This window comes from Penaeus vannamei, chromosome 34 (genome assembly GCF_042767895.1).
Source record: "Penaeus vannamei isolate JL-2024 chromosome 34, ASM4276789v1, whole genome shotgun sequence".
Classification (NCBI taxonomy): Eukaryota; Metazoa; Arthropoda; class Malacostraca; order Decapoda; family Penaeidae; genus Penaeus; species Penaeus vannamei.
Genome location: NC_091582.1, coordinates 28,011,014 through 28,026,013, shown reverse-complemented (window position 1 = coordinate 28,026,013; position 15,000 = coordinate 28,011,014). Strand labels below are relative to the sequence as shown.

Sequence of the window (15,000 nt, the reverse complement as noted above, 5' to 3'; positions counted from 1 at the left end):
TTTTGTTTCCTTTCATTTTCTCCCTCGGTCTCTCCCTTCACTCTGTCTCTTATTCCTCTACTTCTTCCTCATCTTTCCAGCTCTCCTCTCCTTACCTCCTCCCTCCCTCCTCCCCTTCCTACCTCCCATCCTTCCTCCCTTCATGCCTAACTTCCTTCCTCCCTCCCTTCCTTCTTTCATTCATTCATTCCTTCACTCGCCCTCCCTTCTCTCCCTTCCTTCCTTCACTCGCTTTCTTTTTCTCCCTTCCCTCTTTCACTCGCTCTGTCTCTCTCCCTCTCCTTCTCTTCACTCCCCGCTATCACCCATTTTCGCTGGAGGAAAGGTCGAAGAAAAAAACGACAGAAGGACAGAGACTCTCTTCTCCCTTCTTTCCTTAAGTCCGTCCTTTTGTCCCTCTTTCCTTCCTTCCCCCCTTTACTCTTCCCTTCCTTTCTTCCTTCCTTCCTTCCTTCACCTTCTGTTCTTCCCCTCTCCCTCCTCCCTCCTTCTCTCCTCATTCTTACCAATCTCCCTCCTTATCTCCTCCATCCTCTTTATCACCCTCCTTCTCTCCTCCCTCCTCCCTATTTCCCTCCGCTATCTCTCCCTCCTCCCTCCCTCCCTCCTCCCTATTTCCCTCCTCCCTCCTCCCTCCCTCCCTCCCTCCCTCCTCTCTCAGCCATCTCTCCCTCCTCCCTCTACTCTACTCCCTTCCTCCCCCTCCTCCCGTTTTCGATGGACGAAAGATCGAAGGAAAAAAACAACAGAAAGACAGAGACTCCAGGAAATTAAATTGGACTAATCCCAAAGATCAAAGAATCCGTTAAGTCCTTTGTTTAAATATTTTTTTTCCTCCTTTTCTTCCTCTCTCTCTCTTTCTCTTTCTTTTTTTCTCTCTCTCCAATATGTAGGGTCATGATATTGACCTCTAAGCACAGGAGATCGAAGGTCGGTATTCCCTCGCACACGATTCCACCGTCCATTTCATTTCGTCAATTGGCGCGTGTTGGAGAAATACGAAAGCTAATAACAGAAACGAGATGATAAAAAGGAAGGGCAAAGAATAATAATGATTTAAAAAAGAGATGAGGGGTAAAAAATTAAAGAGAAAGGACCTTTTGAGAAGAAAAAAAGGAACTGCGAAAGGTTTTTTAAAAGAGTTATCGATTCCCGCGCGGATTCTGGCGTAAGGTATTATTTGTTTACATATACGTATTCATTTATTCAAGGATTTTTTCATTGGATTTTTCCATAAAAGATATAAAGGAAAAATCAATCTACATTTTTATTTTTTACATATGCAGATACCTTTCCTACGTTCGGAGAAAAGAAAGAAAGAAAAAAAGTAAAATCTTATCGTAATGGATTACCGCCAAAAACAAAATCCAAACGAGATATAAAAAAACAAAAACAAATAAAAAAAAATATGATAACACCAAAACAACAACAAAAAACGAAAGACGAAACAAAACAAAACAAAAAACAGAAGTAAAAAAAAGCGCGGGAGATCAAAGCCTACGTCATAATCAATCGGCCATTGCTTGCCTTCATCACCAGCAACACTGCGCTCGTCTTTTGTTTGTTTTTTTGTTTTTTTGCTTTTTTTTTATCCGAAAGACTGGTTTATCCGATATATTGGCTCTCCAGATATCCCGATATGCAATATGAATGAAAAAAGCAAAAACAAAAAAAGAATATGGTAAGGTGGAGGTAGAGGAGATGGAAATAGAAGAGGGAAAGGGGGGGAGGTGAAGTAAAGGGGTGGGGGGAAGGGGAGGGATATGAGGGGAAGGAGGTAGGGGATACAGGGGGAAGGAAGGGGGTGGGGAGGAGGGGTATGGGGGAGAGGGGGAAGTAAAGCGGGGATAGGGTGGAGGAGGAGGAGGATATGGGGGCATGGAGGTGGGGATATAGGGAGCATGGAGGGGGAGGGAGGGTAGTTTTGCCTTTGAACACGAACTACACAAACGACAAGCGCGAATTCCATTTTTATAAGGTATTTCAGGGTTACCTTAGGGACTTAAAAGAGAGGAATGGGTAGGGGGAGGGAAGGAGAGAGAGAGAGGGGGAGGAGAAAGGGGGGGAGAGTGGAGGGTAAGAGGGGACGGGGAGGGAGAGAGAGAGAGGGGGGAGAGGAGGGAGGGAAGAGAGAGAAAGGATGAGGTGGAGGTGGAGGGTAAGAGAGGAGGGGAGGAGGAAGGAGAGAGAGAGAAAGGGGGAGGGAAAGAGGGGAAGGGAGGGAGGGAAGGAGGAGGATGGAGAGAGAGAGAGAGGAGAGGAGGGAGGGAAGGAGAAAGGATGAGGTGGAGGGTAAGAGAGGACGGGAGGGTGGGAGAGAGAGGAGGGGAGGAAGGGGGGGAGGAAGGAGAGAGAGAAAGGGAGGAGATGGAGGGAGAGAGTGGACGGAAGGGGGGGAGGGAGGGGAGGATGGAGAGACAGAGAATGGGGGAGGGATGGAGAGAGAGAGAGAGAGGACAGGGAGGGAGGGAAGAGGAAGGAGAGAGAGAAAGGGGGAAGTGGAGGAAAGAGTGGACGGAAGGGAGGGAGGGAAGGGGGAGGATGGAGAGAGAGAGAAAGGGGGATGGAGGGAGAGAGAGGACCGGAGGAGGGAAAGGAGGGGAGGTGGGGAGTGAGGGAGAGAGAAGGGGGATGGAGGGAGGTAAAGAGAGAAGGGGAAGGAGAGAAAGAGAGAGGAAGGAGAGAGGAGAGGAGGAGAGGAAGGAAGAGAGAGATGTGGGAAGAGAGGGAAAGGAAGATGGGGGTTGAGGGAGAGGTAGGGAGGAGTGTTATGTAGGGGGAGTGAGAGGGGGGAGTGGTATCCGGTGCGGAAAAGGGAGTGGGAAGTGTGTGTGGGAATAAGGGGGAGGCGGTACGTGTCTGCAGGGAAGATAGGGGTGGAAGGAAAGAGAGGGAGGGGAGGGGGAGGGAGGGCATAGGTATGAGGGAGTGGAAACGGGTGGAGTGCGCTTTGATGGGAGGGGGAGGGGGAGGGAGGGAGGGGAAGAGGATGTGTCTGTGAAGGAAGGGGGAGGGGGAAGGTGCGTTTGATGGGGGGAGGGGAGGGGGAGGTGTGTGTGAAAGGAGGGAGGAGGGTGGAGAAGGTGTACTTGATGGGAGGAGGGGAGGAGGAGGGAAGGAAGGGGGAGGGGGAGGCGTGTGTGTGTGTGAAGGGAGAGGATGAGGACGGTGTGAGGGCGTGGAAGGGGGGAGGGAGGGGGAGGGGGAGTGGGAGGGGAAAACGGACTATTTTAAATATTGATTTCGCTTAAAGGGGGACAGGAGGGGGGGAGGGGGGGAGGGGGTGGTAAGAGGGGATTTAGCAAAATCGCTCCTCATATTGATTAATGAAAATTGCTTTTGTTGTTTGTCCAGCTCTTCACAATTGATTGGAAATGCTGTTGTGAATATTGATTGGGACTCGACGAATGCGAGACTCTGGCTGCCGTCTGTCGCTCTCTCTCTTTCTCTCTTTTTTTCGCTTTCTTTCTCTTTTTCGCTCTTCTTTTCTCTTTGTTTGTTTCTTCTTTTCTTTTCTTTTTTTTATCTCTCCTCTCTGTTTGTTTGTCTGTCTCTCTATCTCTCTCTCTCACTCTCTCTCTCTCTCTCTCTCTCTCTCTCTCTCTCTCTCTCTCTCTCTCTCTCTCTCTCTCTCTCTCTCTCTCTCTATTTCTGTCTCTCTCGTTTTCAAATAATGATAAAAAAACAATGATAATAATAATATTTGTGACAACCATAATGGTAATAATGATACTAATGATAATGACAACGATGATGAAAATACATTTATTAATTAAATCACCAATAAAACAATAACACCAAAAATAAGGATTGCAGTAATTATGATATTACTAATAATACAGATATTAAATTTGCGGAATCACTATTTCATTCATTAGTGTCATTATCATCGACAATTATCATTAGCAAGATATTGAATATTACAAATCAAGAACCATTATCAATAATCGCAGTCATTAGTGTTATGAGAATGATAATAATTAAAATAGCTTCAGCCACGAGAGACTATATATTTTTTTTCATATATTCATACAATTACGATAAAATAATATATGATAATAACAATGACGACCATTTTCATCTCTAGTATATTTTTATGATATAAAGAAAAGATCATGAATAAAGGAAAAGGGAGAATAAATGAATAAGCCAATTAAGGTTCTTAAATACCCGCGCTCTCTCAATGGCGGTTTTCCTTGTGCCCGCGACCCACAGGCCTTGTTCCCGCGGTGGGCATTCTCCGGCGGCCATTAATATTGCATCTTTGTGAATCATTGAGCAGGGAAACCCCCAGATCGTTCCTTCGCTCTCTCTCTCTCTCTCTCTTTCACTCTCTATCTATCTATTTATCTCTCTTTATCGTCTCTCTTTCTTTATCGTCTCTCTCTCTCTCTCTCTCTCTCTCTCTCTCTCTCTCTCTCTCTCTATATATATATATATATATATATATATATATATATATATATATATATATATATACATACATACATATATATGCATATATATACATACATATATATATACATATACATATATACATACTTACATATATATATATATATATATATATATATATATATATATATATATATATATATATATATATATATATATAATATACATGTATATATACATCTGTATATGTATATATATATTTATATATATGTATGTATATGTATATATATATATATATATATATATATATATATATATATCTTTTTCGTCTCTCTCCCCCTTCCCTCTCTCTCACTCTATCAATCTATATATCTTTTTCGCCTCTCTCCCTCCTCCCTTTCTCTCTCTCTCTCTCTTTCTTTCTTTTCTTTTGCCTATTTTGATTCAGGATGCTTATTCATTTTCTCTCTCTTTCTGGTTTTGCTTCTTCGTTGTTTTTGTCGTAAATAATAATCCAATAAGCGAATACACGCAAATGTGTCAACTTTCTCCTTTTTCAGTCACATTATGCAAGATTACCAAAGAACTTACGAGAATTCGGCCTAACATGATCAACAAATTGAAATCGAAGTTCTGTTTAACTTTCGTCCCTTTTTGATCGCATATGACCAACTCGTCGAAAGTTTAACAGTCCTTTGGAAAGCAGAATTTTGCTGGATATATATTTCTGCTGGTTATCATGTTTCATTGTGTTTATTTTTGGTTTTCGTTCATTGTTTATTTTCATTCTGTGGAATTCGAGTCGTGATTCGATTTCTGACGTCATCATGCCCCGCCCACCTTACTAGGAAATCAACCAATCACGAACCGGTTAGGAAAAAAAAGTCGCCAGAAATGTAATAATCATAATAACCAAAATCAATTTTCTCCGCCTATCTTATTTTCCTTCGGTCGCTTTCCCTATCGCGGCGAAATCTCCCTCCGAAAAACGAGAAAGCAACCACGAAGACCTATTTTTGAACTAGCCGATTAATAATAGAATTACCGACCCCTTTGGGAACTCGCAGCCCTAACTCCGCCCTCCGACACGATAATGGCGGGAAAATGTTTTCGAAACCCCTTCCATGCGTTTTATATTAATTTATCTTCCTCTGTGTGACGCAAATGAGAGGTTTTCTCGATCGTAATGTGCCGCTCTACCGCAACTTACGATCAGACAAGAGTAACAGAGGAAATATGATACTACGAGGCAATTATCGTACGCGTGGCAGCGCTGTTTCATATTTTTCTGTATGATAGTTTGGGAACTTTAGGTAGAAATACAAAATATGAAAATATTGAAATGAAAATCATTATGGAAATCGAAAGAAGAGAGATAGAAAGAGATACGACTTGGGCCAAATATGAAAGGGAAAATATCTATTGAAAAAGTATTAGATGATCGTTGTTTAATTAAAGAATAACAAAAAACACATCGAATATGCAAAAATATATGAATAGGAGGTGAAGAAATTTGGAAAGGATGGGATGGAAGTCTGTTAATACTAGAAACAGAAAATTAACTAAAGATAAAACAATTATCTGCCTTTCCGTATATGTATACGTCTATCTATCTACTATCTATCTATTTGATCTAACTATCTGAATGATAATTCCGATGATGATAGGAGAATAACAATGATGATAAACAGATTACTATTGAATTAATTATGAAAAATGATAGCCATCTCGCCTCTCTCTTTCTTTCTCTGTCTCTTCCATTCCTTTCTTCCTCTCTCCCTCTTTTCCTAATTAGCATATGACCTGCTGTTTTCCCTTTGACGTGAGGTCAGGTGACACGTTCCTTAATGGGTTTCCTTCAATTCTAATATGTGATTACTTTGAAGGACGAAAAGTGGGATTTTTTCTTTTTCTTTTTTTGAAGGGGGGGGGGTAGGTGAGGGGGGGAGGGGGGGCTAAGAAATGGGGACGATTTCATTAACTTTTTTTCGTATTCGGTTTTTATTTTCTGACCTTTCCTTTGTTCACTTCATGTGTTCTTTTCCTCTCTCTCTCTATCTATCTCTCTCTCTCTCTCTCTCTCGTCTGTCTCTCTCTCTCTCTCTCTATCTCTCTCTCTCTCTTTCTCTTTCTCTCTCTCTCTCTCTCTCTCTCTCTTCCTCTCTTCTCTCGCTCTCTCTCTCTCTCTTTCTCTCTCTCTCTCTCTCTCTCTCTTTCTCTCTTCTCTCTCTCTCTCTCTCTCTCTCTCTCTCTCTCTCTCTCTCTCTCTCTCTCTCTCTCTCTCTCTCTCTCTCTCTCTCTCTCTCTCTCTCTCTTACTCTCACACTTTTTTGCTCTCTCTCTCTCTCTCTACCTCTCGTCTCTCTCTCTTACTCTCTCTCTCTCTCTCTCTCTCTCACACACACACACACACACACACACACACACACACACACACACACACACACACACACACACACACACACACACACACACACACACACTCACTCTCTCTCTCTCTGTCGCTCTTTTACACAAGAATTACCATTAATTAATACCATGTCTTCTACCCTTTTATCTCTCTCTCGCTTCCTCCCTTTCTCTCGCCGCAAACCCATAAAAAGGTTATATAAAATCAGTCCACAATTAATCAGTATTGAAGTCATTAGAAGGGAAGAATTTTATTAATGACATGACAGTGGGAGATACTCAATATATGGATTCGTCATGTCCCTTTGTTCTTTTTCCTTTTCTCTTTCTTTCTATTGTTGTTGTTGCTTCTTCTTCTCGTCTCCTTTATATTTACTTTCATTCTCTTTTCGTCTTTGTTATATTTTTTATTTGATTTTTTTATTCTTTATTTATTCATTTTTTCCGACTCTTTCTCTTCCGTTTCTCCCACTCTTTACTTTCATTCTCTCTTTCTCTTTGTTTTTTATTTTTTTTATTTTTCTCTATTTCTCTTCCCCATATTTATCAAACATTTTGATTATATACATTCTTAAAGGACATAATTAAATAGACAGTCAGACCAATGCATGGGCGGATAATGCGATAAAGAGACAAGGTAGATAAGGAGTGGTATATAGATATCAGATAAGGAAGTGGATAAGAAAGAGTCTTCTCTCTTAGAAGAAAAAGGGAAAGAGAGAGAGACAGAGAGACAAAACGAGAGAGAGAGAGAGAGAGAGAGAGAGAGAGAGAGAGAGAGAGAGAGAGAGAGAGAGAGAGACAGAGAGAGAGAGAGAGAGAGAGAGAGAGAGAGAGAGAGAATGGGAGAGAGAGAGAGAGGGAGAGAGAGAGACAGATACAGAGAGAGAGGGGGCGGGGAGACAAAGACAGAGACAGAAAAAAGGAAAGAGAGGGAGAGGGAGAGAAAAGGGGAGGGAGGGGGAGAGAAAAGGAAAGTGGATGAAAATTAATAATAAATGAATTCATAAAAGAGGAAGTCTTTCAAGCCAATGAATGTATTAAATTTAGAGCAAATCCTCAAAACAACATATGAATAGAGTTCTTGTTGCACCACTTACGCCTCCTACATACATACACACACACACACACACACATACACGTATACACATACACACACACATACATACTTATACTTACACATGCATATAAATAAATGCGGATATACATGCTCTATACGTATAGATACATATGTATGCCATGTGTTTGTGTGTGTGTGTGTATGTGTGTGTGTGTGTGTGTGTGTGTGTGTGTGTTTGTAGAGACAGATAGATAAATAGATAGACAGATAAGTGAACAAACATCGCGAACTAAACAAAATTCGCCCAACATCGCCATCAGCTGTCCAGTGCGTGACGTCAGAGCCCCCCCCCAAAAAAAAAAAAAAAAAAAAAAATTTCTCGCCTCATGAATAGATTTCTGCAGATTGCTATTCCTTGCCTCTGGGATGCCATGCGTGACGAGGCATTCTTACGAACACACTTTCATTACTGAGGTGGATTTAATTTCGGGCCTTTTTTTATTATGATTATTAATTATCGTGGGTTAAAACTTGTGAAAATTTAGTCATCTGGTTTGGTCATGTTGTAAAGATTACGTTATTCTTTTTCGAGTCTAGAAGGAAATGATGAATCTATTATAATGTAATTAGATGAATTAAGCATACATTTTCCATTACAAAGACAACAACCACACAATCAATAATAACAACAGACTAGAACTGTATTACATAATGATCCAAATAAAAAATTCAAGGATTTAAAAAAATAAAATAAGATAAAAATAATTACACTTTATATTCCCTTCGTGTCCTCAATATTCCAATAAATCCAATTACTATTTCTGGTCCTAATTTAGCTAAGAATTTCATTTTAAATGGTAAGAAAACAAAAATGATGATAATGATGGTAATGAAAATAATCATGATGATGGAAATATCAATAATGCTTTTGATAATAGTGTGATGATAATAGTTATGTTAATGATAATGATAATAATGAATATGATGATAATGATAAGTGATAATAATGACAATGATAATGATAATAGTGATTGTGATAATAATTACAATAGCAATGATATTAATGATGATAGTATGATAATAATCATGGTGATAAATCGAATAATGAAAAAAAACAATGGTGATGGTGATTATAACAATGATAAATAATAATATAAAATCATTAATATAGAATTGTTATTGCAGATATAAAATTGCTGTAAGCTGGCTGAACAGACAGGCGTAAGTTTTGATACATTATAATTCATAGTATGATCATAACATTATATTTCAACAGATTTTGAAACGCATATTTATATCAGGGTTTTTCTCTTTGTTTCTTGCTTTATGCCTTTTTGTCTCCTTTCTCTCTCTCTCTCTATCTCTCTCTCTCTCTCTCTCTCTCTCTCTCCTTCTCTCTTTCTCTCTCTCTCTTTCTCTCTCTCTCTCTCTCTCTCTCTCTCTCTCTCTCTCTCTCTCTTTCTCTCTCCTTCTCTCCTTCTCTCTCTCTCTCTCTTACTCTCTCTCTCTCTCTCTCTCTATCTATCTATCTATCTATCTATCTATCTATCTATCTATTTATCTATCTCTTTCTCTCTCTCTCTCCTTTCTTAAAGTGTGTTATTTTCACCGTTCTATTATCGTCTTTTCTTTTATAGATATGTTTAATATCTTTATTGTCCTGACCACAAACATATGAGATATATGTCAACGGCATATTTCAAATACACAAAATAAAAAAAATAACACAACTCGAAAATATTCAATCAACCACACAATTATACATTAAAAAAACAAAAACAAAATCAAACGCAACACAAACACAAAAATGAATAAATAAATGAATGCAAAAAAAATAAAAAAAAGAGCCATAACGAGAAGCAAAAATATGGGATCCAACTGCCTAAAAGTACATTCAGACTCCATGTTATTAGTGCCTCCCCTCGACGACGGCTCTCGAAGTTGGGTGATACCGGCGCTTATAGTCCGGGTTCCTGGTACCCTTTCCCTTCCTCTCTCTCTTTTCACTCTGTCTATCTGTGTCTATTTCTTCTATGCCCTTTCTTCTTTACTTCTTTTATCTCTTCTCTTCCTTTCCCTTTTGTTTCTTTGTCGTTTCCGTTCTCGATCTTTCTTTCTCTTTTTATTATATCGATTTCTTATTTCGTCTTATCTGTCGGCCTGTCTGTTTATCTATCTGTCTGTCTGTGTATGTGTCTATCTATATATACTTCGGGCTATCTGTCTGTCTCTCTATTTATATATCTGTCTGTCTGTCTGTTTGTCGCTCTGTCTATTTATCTATCTGTCTGTCTCTCTCTTTATCGATCTATCTCTCTATTTTTCTATATATCTATCTTTGTATCTGTCTGTCTGTTTGCCTATCTATCTATCTATCTATCTGTGTGTGTGTCTGTCTGTTTGTTTATATATCTATCTATCTTTCTTTCTCTCCATCTGTTTTTCTTTTTTCATTTTCTTTCGCTCCAATCCTATTTTATATCTCTCTGTCTTTCTCCATTCTTTTCCCTTTCGTTGTCTTTCATCCTTTTCCTTTATTTATTTCTTCCTTTTATCCTTTATACATCTTTTTTATCTATTTTTTATCTGTTTTCTTGAATACTTCTTTCCTAACCCTCTATCTCTCTCTTTTATTCTTTCTCTTCCCTTTCTTCGCTTCTTTTGTTTCTCTGTTTTCTAGCTCCTCTTCCCCTTCTCCTTTATCATTCTTTATGTATCTTCTCTTTCTCTTATTCCCCCTTTCCCTCTTTCTCTCATTCATCTTTTTTTCTATCATTTTCTTTATTTTTTCACTGCTTCCCTTCTTTCTTTTACTCCTTCTTTTATTTCTTCCTTTTGTCTTATACTTTATTACTTCCTTCCTTCCTTTCTTTATATCTTTTACTTAATAATTTCCTTCTTTCTTTCATTTCTTTTTATAATCATTCATTCTTGTATCATCCTCTCTCTCCACATGCATTTATTTCTATCTGTCATTTCTTATTCTGTTTATCTATTTCGTCCCCCTCTGATTCTCATTTATTCTTTTTTTTCTTTCTTTCTTTTCTTTTCTTTTCTTTTTTTCATTTCCTTCTTCTCTCCCTTTCCATCTCTCGTTCATTCTGTCCCCCTTCCTCTCATCATTCGCTTTTTTTTCTTCTTTTGTCTTTTTTTTCCCCGTTCGTTCTTCCACTTTCCTCCGTTCTCGATTTCCCCTCTTCCCCTTCCCCTCTTCTGTCCTTTAGCCATTTCGTAGTTTTTCCTTTTCGTCAGTTCAATTTCCCTCCTTCGCTTCTCTGCTTGATTCCTCTGTTGCGTCTCTGTTTCATCTATTTCTTGTTTTTTCTCGATCTTTCTCTTTCTCTTTCTCGATCTTTCTTTCTCTCTTTCTCTCTCTCTTTCACGATCTTTCTCTCTTTCTCTTTGTCTTTGTCTTTCTCAAGCTTTTTCTCTCTATCTCTCTTTGTCTCTCTCTCTCTCTCTCTCTCTCTCTCTCTCTCTCTCTCTCTCTCTCTCTCTCTCTCTCTCCCTCTCCCTCTCTTTCTTTCTCTCTCCCTCTCTTTCTTTCTCTTTCCCTCTCCCTCTCCCTCTCCCTCTTCCTCTCCCTCCCCTCCCCCTTCCCTTCTCTCCCCTTCCCCTCTCCGCCCCTCACCCTCTCTCCCTCTCCTCTCTTTCTCTCTTCAGTAATTCAATTTATCTGCTTCTTAATCCTCTTCTCAATCCGCCAACCGTGATATTGGCTTTATGGTCCTGTCTTTAATATTCTTTTCTTTATTGTCTATTTCCTTCGTCTTCTGTCTTCTCTCTGTCGTTTTATTTTCTTTTAATCTTCTTATTTCTTTCTGGTTTTCGTCATCTACTGCTTCTTAATTTCTTGTGTTTTTTTTTCTTTCCTTTTCTCTCGTTCTTATCTCTGTTTTAGTTATGATCTTTCTCTTTGTTTTCCCTTCTATTTTCCTTTTTCCTGATGTATTTTTGTCGTCTCTGTTCTTTCTATTTTCTCTTATCTGTTGTATATTTCCTTCATCTTCTTTCGTTGACTCCTTTTTGTTCTTGTTTCTCCTTCTCTTCTTTCATCTCTTCTTTATCTCTTTTATACATACTCCTTCCTTCCTCTATCTATCTACATTCCTGTTTTCTCTCTTGTTTTCCATGTCTATAGTCTTGATTATTATCTTCTCTTCTGCTTCCTTTTTTGTCTTTCGTCGACTTCCTTCCCCTCCATTTTCCCCATCCCCTCTCCATTCTCCTTTTCTTCAAATCTTCGTTTAATCTTTGACTTTCTTCGTCTTCTTCTTCTGTATCTTTATCTGTAATTTTGTATTGTGCCTCTTCTTTCTCGTCTTTATCTTTCTTCTTTTCTCCTTCATTCTTCCGTCTTCCTGTCCATTCTTCGTTTCCTTCTAATATTTCTTCTCCTCCTTCTTCTCTTCCACCTTCTCATTTATTCCACCTTTTTCTGTCTTTCATCCAATCTTTATTTTCCTCCCCTTCCCTCTTCTTTATCGTTTCTTTCTCTCCTTCCCTAACCCTTCTCTATCCCTCCCTATAATATGCCATTTTTTTCTTCTTTCTTTCTTTCTCCTTTCGTATCATTTATATTCTTCCCTTCCTTTTTACATTCTTTACCCTTTTCTTTTAACCTTTTTCTCTATTTCTCTTTCTCGTTAATTTCCTCCAAATTGTCTCTCATTACGATTTATCTTCCCTTACTTTCTCCTCCTCTTCCGCCTTCTCCTCCATCTCCCTCTTCATCCTGTCTCCCTATCCTCTTTCCTATCAGTAAATTATTTCCTCTCTCTTCCCTTCTTCCTCCTTTCTCCCTTTCTTCCTCTCCTTTCCTCCCCCTTCCCTATTCCTCTTTCCCCTCTTCATCCTATCTCCCTATCCTCCTTCCTATCAGTAAATTATTTCCCCTCTCTTCCCTTCTTCCTCCTTTCTCCCCTTCTTCCTCTCCTTTCCTTCCCCTTCCCTATTCCTCTTTCGTCTCCCCTGCAATACACTTCAGTTTGAAATGAAATTATGGATTCGGATTAATCTGATATGGGATTAATGCGCGTGTGTTGGCCGAGAGGGAGGGGAGAGGGGAGGGGGCGAGGGGAAGAGGAGGAGGAGAAAGACGGGAGAAGGGGAGGAGAAAGGGGGGAGATGGGAGAGGGGAGGGGGCGAGGGGAAGAGGAGGAGGAGAAAGACGGGAGAAGGGGAGGAGAAAGAGGGGAGATGGGAGAGGGGAGGGGGCGAGGGGAAGAGGAGGAGGAGAAAGACGGGAGAAGGGGAGGAGAAAGGGGGGAGGGGAGAGGGGAGGGGGCGAGGGGAAGAGGAGGAGGAGAAAGACGGGAGAAGGGGAGGAGAAAGGGGGGAGATGGGAGAGGGGAGGATGAGGAGAAAGACGGGAGATGGGGGAGAAGAGGGGAAGGGGGAGGAGAAAGGGGGGGGATGGGAGAGGGGGAGGGAGGAGAAGAGGGGAGAGGGACGAGGAGAAAGGAGGGAGAGGAGAGGAGGAGAAAGAGGGGAGAATGGAGAGAGGAGAAAACAGGGGAGAAGGGAGAGAGGGAGGAGGAGGGGAGTAGAAGAGAACCAGAAAAGAAGAGATGAAAGGAAGAACGAAAAGAAGAAGGAAGAAGAAGAGAAGGAGAAGAAAGGGGGAAGAGGGAGGGAAGGGAAAAGGAAAGAGGGAGGGAAAGAGATAGAGAGGAGAGGGAAGGGATAGGGAAAGAAAGAGGGAAAGAGAGAGAGGGAAGGAAAGGTCAAGAAGGACGAGGAGAGAAAAGGGGAAGAGAGAGGGAAAAGAGAAAGATGGGAGGAGGGAGGAAGGGGGGAAAAGTAGAAAAGGAAATCCAGGAGCCCGTGAATAAGTCATGTCTGGCCGGTGACTCAAAACAGACCGATGACAAAAATCAATATCCAGGTTAATTATTCCGTTGATAACCATCTCAGCGGCGAAAGGGGGAGGAGGAAGAAGAGAGAGAGGAAGGGGAGGAGGGGGAGGGAGGAGGAGTGGGAGGGGGAAGGAGGAAGAGGAGGAGTGGGAGGGGAGGAAGAAGAGAAGGGGGAGGGAGGGGAAGGGGAAGAGGATGAGGAGGAGGGGAAGGGAGAGAAGGAAGAGGAGGGGGAGGAGGAAGAGGAGGGGAGGAAGTGGAGGAGGAGGAGGGAGGAGGAAGAGGAGGGGGAGGAGGAAGAGAGGAGAGAGAGGATGTTGAGGAGGGGGAGGGAGATTAGGAAGAGGAGGAGGAGGAAGGAAGAGGAGGAGGAAGAGGAGAGGGAGGAGGAAGAGGAGAGAGAAGAATTGGAGGAGGAGGAGGGAGAGGAGGAAGAGGAGGGGGAGGAGGGGGAGGAGGAAGAGGAGGGAGAGGACGAAGAGGAGGGAGAGGTGGAAGAGGAGGAGGAGGGGAGGAGGAAGAAGAAGTGGAGGGGTAGGGGTAGGAGAAAGAGGAAGAGGAATAGGAGGAGTGGGAGGGGGAAGAGGAAGAGGAAGTGAAAGAGAGGGAGGAGGAAGAGGGAAGAGAAAGAGGGGGAGGAGGGAGGAGAAAGAGGAAGAGTAGGAGTGGGAAGAAGAAGAGGAGGAAGAGAAAGAGGAAGAGGAAGAGGGTGTGAACGAAAGGGGAAGGGGACAAGAGGAATGAGAAGGGTGCTAGGGTGAAGGGGAAGGAGAGGGGAAGAGGGGGTGAAAGGAGACAAGGGACGATGTAGGGGTGATAAGAAGAGGGGAGACAACAGGAGCAGAGAAGGGAAGGGAAAAGAATAAAGAAAATGATAAAACTAAAGTGTAGCGAAAGGGAGAAGATGGGAAGGGCAAAAGAAGGGTACAAGAAAAGTGAAGAGAAGGACAAAATAGAAGATGAAAGGGAAAGAGGGAAGGGAAGGGAAAAGGAAAATAGGGAAGGGAAAACGGAAAGAGAAAGAGGGAAGAGGGAGGGAAAGAGAAAGAGGGAAGAGGGAGGGAAAGAGAAAGAGGGAAGAGGGAGGGAAGGGAAAAGGAAAAGAGGAAAGGGAAAAGGAAAAGGAGGGAAAGAGAAAGAGGGATGAGGGAGGGAAGGGAAAGGGAAAGGAGGGAAAGAGATAGAGGGAAGAGGGAGAGAAAGAGAGAGAGAGGGAAGGAAAGGGGGAAAGGGAGGGGAAGAGAAAGGGGAAGAGAGAGGAAGAGAAAAGGGAAAGAA

The 15,000-nt window shown here is 41.5% G+C and overlaps 1 protein-coding gene across 5 annotated transcripts in view; it reads left to right on the top strand.

Annotated features, from left to right (window-relative positions):
• Positions 1-15,000, top strand: part of LOC113826277 (frizzled-5) — a 135,710-nt gene that overhangs the window by 53,555 nt on the left and 67,155 nt on the right. For 2 of the 5 annotated variants that reach the window (XM_070113660.1, XM_070113659.1), the window contains exon 2: positions 9,050-9,112. The exons of 2 other annotated variants lie outside the window; for them this stretch is intronic. The gene's annotated coding sequence lies outside the window, so the exon portion shown is untranslated. The remainder of the gene's footprint in view (positions 1-9,049; positions 9,113-15,000) is intronic. One more of the 5 variants, XM_070113658.1, reaches the window with a different exon arrangement.